Consider the following 7,707-nt stretch of genomic DNA (forward strand, 5'->3'; position numbering starts at 1 on the left):
AAGCACATTTAAATTTTCTTTTGCCCCCTAAATGACATTTTTATTCATTTCTGACTCTTTTTTAAAAATTATTTATTTTTTTAAATTTATTATTTGTTTTAAAATATTTTTTCATTGTTACATGATCCATGTCCTCTCCCTCTTCTTTTCCCTCCCCACTCCCAGAGCTGGCAAGCAATTCCACTGGGTGATAAATTTATTTATGGTTGGACTTTGAATATTGATATAGGTGGCTGCCAGGGATTTAATTTCTAAATCCCAAAATTAATTACTAAAGTAAATGGAATTTATGGTAGTTTATTTACAGTATTTACAATAAAAGGAAGATATTAAGGAATGAGGGAGAGAAAGAAAACTCTGGCTTCTTCCAATATCAGATAGAATTTCTAAGCCCCAGCCAGGAGAAGAGAGTCTCAAGATGAAGGGCCTTTCTCAGAGGTTTACACCTCTGAGAAAATCAAGGTCACTAAGTCAGCCTTTTATTTGCCAACAGTGACAGTCTAAATGGAAAGAAGTCTGGGTGTCTATTATCTGGTTGCTCCTCAAGGGTCTGTCTTCCAATTGCTCCTCCAAGTCAGCGCCTCTAACTCGAAACTCAAATAGAATATCTCTTGAATGACTCTTCTTCTGCCCTTTGGGCCTCTTAAAGATCTTTTTCTCTTGTGTTCCCTCCCCTAAATTTTCACATTTACCAATCACAGCAGATGCTTTTCTCCAGGACTGCCCACTCTTTAGTTCTCATCTTCTTTGGTTAGAGTATATCTTTTAGGTTTACTTAACACCTTTTTTGGTAAGTTTACCTTTTGTAGTTACTTAACACCTTTTGTGGTTAAAGTGGGTAGATGTACTTAAAATACTGAGTTATCACCTTTTTGTAGATTAAAATCTAAAAATGGATTGTGGATTACAATTCAATCTTCCCAATTAAGGAAGAGCTAAGTACTTTCATTGTTACAATCAGGGGATTACAATTTTATCTTCACAATAAAGGGAGAGCTAAGTATCTTCATTGTTACAATCAGGATAGCTAAATCCAATCTTCACATGAGTAATACATAAATACATTTAATTTTAAGTGTTGAGATAGAAGAACTTTTATGTGTAGTGATGAACATTGGTGACAACAAAATCTTGGCTTTTAAATGTCTTATTTGTTGTGATGGCTTTGTTGTATTATTAGCCAATAACCCAAGGCTTAACATGCCATTAAGGTAAGGTTCAATGTTTTAAAAAGTGGATGTAAATTGATTTTTAAAATAATTTCTTGATAAGATTCAATGCATGGATTCTAATGGTTGGAAAGCTCTATAAGTTTTCTGACTTCTCAGATCTGATTAGATTGTCATTATTTGACCTCATTAAATGGTAGATAGGAGCTTGCATACAGAACAGAGAAAACAGCTTTGCCTTTATCAGCAAAGTATTGATATTATATCATTTTCAACTCACAGTTTCTTTACAGGAATATTTTTTATGAGAGTTGCCTGCTTTGTGAGGATTAGTTTAGTTAAAACCAGGTAATATAATCTTTAAGCCCTCTTTAGTAGGCACATGTAAATTGTGATATTTTGTAGTATACTATAAGCAAGTTCCCCATTATCAATCCCTCCATGTTATGGAATTCTCATTCTTCCTTAAGGATATGGATATTGCATATGACATTTAATCATGTAAGGAGACCAGTGTCCATCAGTATGCATTTTTCTAATTTTTAGATTAAAATGAATATAAAGATATTCTAACAATTTCTTTCCACATCCCAAGAGGTCAAATTCTACCCTCTCTACCCCACTTTGGAGACCACTTAAGTAGAGTCTCTGTCAATTTTTTTTAATATTGAGACTACAGGTCTTGAGTCCCCATTCCACATTGTGGCTTTCCATGTCATAGCAAAAAGTTACATATTTCCCTCTGAAATATTTGACCCAGTCATCTGCCAAACTACTAAATGCTCAAATAGATCTATAATCTCATCACTTTGAAATTTTCTTCCAGTGTTGCAGATCATATCTTATCCATTCCTGCCCTTCATTTGCAGATTCCATAACTATAACCCAAGGTTCTACCCCATGGACTAGAAGCTTCATTTGCTTTTATCTGTCATCATAACAGTATCAGTGGAATATGATGATTATTTATCTGTCAATATGAGAAGCTCAAGTTTTCCATCATATAATTCCTTGATGATATCTTTTACTTATTCTTTGTCATTTCTCATTAGTCATATGTTGCAGAATGCTCATATCCACAATGAGTTTCTCCATTGCCTTTTAGGTGGGTGATGTTCATGTCAGTTATCCCTGTGTTCCATGTCTCTTTGACATATGGAAACATTAGCCAAATAATGCTATTAAAAAGTTAAGAGTATGCTTTCATGAGAAGAAGTTTTGCAATTTTCTAAGGTGATCTAGCTCAGTGTTCTCCTGTTAAACTTGGCACTTGAGTTGACATCTAAAGAAAGATAAAAATTGAGCAAGGCGGAAGCTGAGAGAGTATTTCAAGCATGGGATTAGCAGCATAAAAGCTGTAATATTTATTGGGAAAGGAAATAGGATTGGAAAAATGGGGATAATATGGGAGGTTTGTAGCAGGGTATGGAGAAGAGAGGGGAGAGAGGGAATACTGTTTGATGAGGCAAGGGAGGGAGATGCCCCCTGCTGAGAGGACACAGTAGGGGTCCAATAAGGACTATTTGTCCTGGAATGACTGAATTGAAGATCAGCTCCCTCTATGACCAGAAAAGATAGTTCACTTATCTGATTGCGAATTCAAATAATATAAAGTTTAATAATTAGTTGGGATTAGAGTTTTTTTTTAGCTTCAGACCTGAGGCCAGGCCCCAGAGGCTGGCAGAGGGTTCTCCTACTCCCATCCATTCTATATCAGTCCAGTTTTGTCTTTTTTTAGAATCTTAGCAGTAGACAGAAAGCAAACAAGAACAGATCTGATCTTCAGAAGCAACTGGGCCTGAATCTTCGGGCTGAACCAAGAAGAGCATGCCACTCCAAACTGGGCTGAACAAGCTCCTCTCTCCTCCAATACCTGGAAGCAAGTTCCACCCAGCAGGAAGGAAGTGCTAGTCACAAGACCCAACTGCCACTCCCAGTTGGCCCTTCCCACACACAAACTATTAGTCTAGTTTCCTTTCCACAAAGCTTAGTAATGAAACATGGAGTACTCCCCATTAGGGGCCTTTATGAGGCTCCCCATTCCTCTCAATAACGAATTTTCATCATACTTTGGCTGTGTGGAGGAGAGAAAAAGAAGTCTGCCAAAAAGGCTGGAAAAGCAGACTCCAGAGCTGTCACTCAAGGAGAACATTCTAATTAGATGGTGACCAGAAAAGACTTGAGAAGGATCAGAACAAACTGAAATTTGGGTGTCTTTTGCCTTGGAGAGAGAAAGGAGAAGGGGTCTCTTGACTTGGGGACAGAAAGAAAGGAGGACAAAGCCCAGCTCTCTCTGATTTCTCTGCTATGTTACAGTAGAGAATTTTCAGACCTGTTAACCCATTTTCTCAATCTGAGCTATATTTCACCTAGGAATTATTCTAGTGTTTAGAGAAATCTCAAAACCCTCTTTCTTTCCATTTCCTTATCTTTCCCTTCTTCCCCAATAGACCCCTTACTTAATCTTAAAGAAGAGAAATACTATTGTGTTTGAGACATCATAAAACTCACCCTGAGTTGATTTAGAGAGACCAACAGAGGAATCAACTGGAAGGGTAGGGAAGAAGGGAGGAAGGACAAGAAGGGAGGTAAACCAAGAAGGGTAAAGGGAGGAAAAAAGGAGGAAGGGAGGAAATTGACAGCTCTGATCTTAGTTATCATTTATCACTCAAATAATCCTTTATTACAATTGACTCCTTGAGTTGGTTGGTTTTGAGGGCTCTAAATACCCAAATAATTTAGGGGAGGTTTCTCCAAGTCACTAGTGAGGAAAAACTGAAAGGTCTTTGGAGTTCTGAGATTTTTTCTACTTTCCTCACTCCTACTAGCTGTCTGTTTTATCCTGAAGCCATAGTCTTAAGTAATTATATCCAGCCCCAAGTCAAGTCAATAGGAATTTATGGAACTTTTACTACATGCCAGCACTGTGCTAAATGCTAGCATTACCACTGGGTTTTACATGAGCTCTTGGTCAAAACCTATTTTTATGAATTGCTCGTCGGTTACATGAAGGGGTGGGGAAAGGGGAGGGAAAGAATATGACTTTTGTAACCAAGGAAAAAATGTTCTAAATTGACTAATTAAATAAAATTTTCCAAAAAAAAAATAAATGCTAGCAATACAATTACAAGCAAAAGGAAAGGTAGCCCCTGTACTTGAGGTACTTAAATTCTAATAGAAGAAGATAATACATTAAAGGTAGATATAATAGAGTTGGAGCAAAATAAATCCTTAGTCAGGAAGAGAACATGGAGAGGGATGAATTGTAGGTGCTTCACTCCACCATGGTCTTTTCCCCAAAGGCCACCCACTCCTCTGTATCTAACCATTTTGTTCTTCTTGAACTTCAGGGATGGTAACAATGAATAGAATTCAATTTGTCCTGGAAGCAGTGCTTCCCCAGGATACTGTCAAGGAATTAGCTCTAAAAGTCAATGTTTCAAACTTGAGTTGTCCTAAAGGCCACTAAGCTTTCCTGACTAGGATAGCCATGCTGTGTGGGAGCAGAATACTGGGAGCTGAGAGATTAATCCAAAGATCTCACTTAATTTTTTCTGTAACAATTATATTATAGAGTATTTGGACTTTTTTCCTTTTTGTTTCTTCCTATCATTGTTGTTTCAATTATATTGTCCAATTTCTTCAAGTTTATTGTTGTTGAGCAGGACATGCATTCTAAATTACCTCTCATCTCCATTTTACAGTAAAGAAGTCAGTCAACAAACATTTATTAAATATTTACAACTTCTGAGTTAAAGACTGGGAATGAAAAAGAAAAGAAAAGGAAAAACAATCCCTGCTTTCAAGGATTTTACAATCTAATGGGAAAAACAAACATGATGATAACTAGGTACTTATAAGATAAATGCAGACTAGATTTCTATCTATTACATCACAAAAAATAAAGTACTAATACCTGGGAGTGGGTGGAGAAAAGGCTTCTTATTAAAGGTAGGAAAACTGTCTTGAAGGGAAAATCATAAAAGAGGTAGAAATGAGGAGGAATGGCATCCACACATCCTATATCTAGGGGCCTGTGATACATTTCAAGTTATTTATCATTTGTTCTCAGGTCCAATGACCAGTAACCTAAGTTCTGTGCCTAAGGACACTTACATACATAAGGGTCATCAACAGAGTCAGGCAACGGAGTGTTGAATATGAGGAACAGAAAATAGGTCAGTGTAGCTGAACAGAAGCAAAGTATTAAAGGACTGGAAAATTAGGAAGGAATTGTGAAAGGTTTGAAAAGCCAAAGGTGATTTTATGTTTCACCATGGAGGTAATATGAAACCAATGAAATATACTGAGTTGGGGATGAGGGAAGTATGTAATATGGCATAGAGGAATGCTTTTGAAAATCATTTTGACAGCTTAGTAAAAGCTATATTAGAGTGGGGAGATACTTGAAGTAACAAGACTAATCCGATGTCTACACCATAATCCATTGGTTGAACAAATGTAGAGAAGAGAGTGTGTATCAGAGATGATACTAAAGTGGAATTCTCAAGATTTAGGAATGGTTTGAATATGTGGGGTAAGAAGGAGTGAATGGTCAAAGATGACAATTGGGTTTTGAGCCTGGGTGTCTGGGAGGTTAGTAGTTAAGAATGATAATAAGGATTCTTGGGAGAGAGGAAAGTCTTGGAGGATAGAAAATGAGTTTTGTTTTGGACATGTTTAGTTTGAGGTGAATAGTTGAGGTGAAATAATATAATTTGAGATATCCAAAAGGGGGTTAGTGAAACTGATGCTCAGGAAAACGAATAGGGTTGGATATTTAGATCTGAAAATCATCTGTATAGCAATTATGATTGAACCTCTGGTAGATATTGAGACCATTAAGTGAAATAATATAGAAGAGTGAGAGAAGAGGGGCCAGGAAAAAAGGTTTTAGTGCTACACACAGTTAGTAGGAATGATGAAAATCTGTCAGAAGAAACTGCAAAAGAGCAGCCAGACAGATGGAGGAGAACCAGGAGGAAAGAAATGTCATTAAAAAAAAAGAAAAGAGAACATCCAAGAGAGAGTGATCACCAGTGACAAGGGCTACAGAGAAATCAAGAAGGATGATCAAGGAGAAAGGACTGTAAATTTTAGCAATTCAAACATTCTTGTTAACTTTGAAGAAACCAGTTTCAAATGATGGCATCAGAAACCATACTACAGTGGATTTAGAGGCAATTGAAAGGAAAGGAAATGGAGATAAATGAAAATCCTGTAAAATGAAGGCAGGAGTTGTGGTAGAGCAAGACTATGGGGGAAACACTAAACTCATTGATCAAAGGAAGAAGAATGTCTTAGGGACTGATAGAAAACAGCCTTCAGGATTGAGATTGGTTGATAAATTTGAATTAGCACAGGTCTCAAAACAGGATAAATTCCTGAATAATGGCAATAGAGATAGTTTGGAAGTGGTGACTGAAAACATGAAATATTTTACCTTCCTCACCATGAGATTTGCACAGTCTCAAAGGAGGCAAATGGTGGGAGTAGGTGAGGGTTGAAATTTGGGAAGATATGATTAGCAATAAGAAAAGGAATTTGAAAGTAGACAATAATGTAGAGTTAAATTTGCTCATTAAAAGACTTTGAAAACTATTTTTCCTTCTGTCCAACTTGACAAGGAAGTTAGAGAATGGAAGGGGAAAAGGGAGATAGTAGGAAGAAACTATGAGAGAAAACAGAAGTGGAAAGAGGAACATATTGAGAGAGTGATTGGAACAATTGGAATTAAGGACTCTAGCGATTCTCTCTCCAATACCTCAATTGGGATAGGATGTTTTAGGAAAAGACGAAAATAAGAGAGAATTTTAGATTTAGTGAAATTCCCTTGGAATCCTAGATTCATATCATTTATACCCTTTAATTTACTGTCTCAAAGTTTATCATAACAAGAATAAGGCCTCTTCTGGCTCCTCTACCCAGCCTCCACCCAGGACCAGTCAGTTTCCCTATCTTTTCCATATAGAGGTGGAGTCTGAGGGAGGAGGCCATGTAGGAGGTTGTCAGAATCTTTTTCTTGGCTTTGAATGATAAGACTATTTGGCATCGTGGGACAGCTGAAGGGGATCCAGTCCTTCCAGAGCTACCTTCCTCTGAGCCAGAGACAGATACAGACATAGCAGGTACTGCTTGAAATTTTTTAAAATGCCGAAGTCCAGAACTAAGGGTGAAAATGGGGTATTTTCTATATTTGGAACAGGATAAAGCAGATGGTAGAGATAGAGGGTACAGAAATCTGAAGAGATGGGGCAGAGGAGAAAACAAAGGTCAGGGCTCTGGAGAAAGACAGGAGAAATGGAATACTTGGAATAATGGAGTTTGAAGTCAGATGACTTTAATTCCCACTCTTCTAGTTACTATGAGAAGTCACTCAACTACTTGGAGTCTTCATTTCCTCATATGTAAAATGAGTTAATTCAACTAAGTAGCTTATGATCCTCTGAGCAATAGAAGTAATGAAGTTAGGAGACGGGAGATGATGAGCCTATCTATTCTCAGCAATACAATGAACCAAGACAATTCCAAAGGACTC

General features: G+C 37.2%; 1 protein-coding gene across 3 annotated transcripts in view; it reads left to right on the forward strand.

Moving 5' to 3' along the window:
- Window positions 1–7,187: 7,187 nt before the first annotated feature.
- Window positions 7,188–7,707, forward strand: part of LOC100013446 (cytochrome P450 4F3-like) — a 48,168-nt gene continuing 47,648 nt past the window's right edge. For all 3 annotated transcript variants that reach the window (XM_007489716.3, XM_007489715.3, XM_007489714.3), the window contains exon 1: window positions 7,188–7,297. The gene's annotated coding sequence lies outside the window, so the exon portion shown is untranslated. The remainder of the gene's footprint in view (window positions 7,298–7,707) is intronic.

The sequence above is a fragment of the Monodelphis domestica genome, chromosome 3 (assembly GCF_027887165.1).
Source record: "Monodelphis domestica isolate mMonDom1 chromosome 3, mMonDom1.pri, whole genome shotgun sequence".
Lineage (NCBI taxonomy): Eukaryota > Metazoa > Chordata > Mammalia > Didelphimorphia > Didelphidae > Monodelphis > Monodelphis domestica.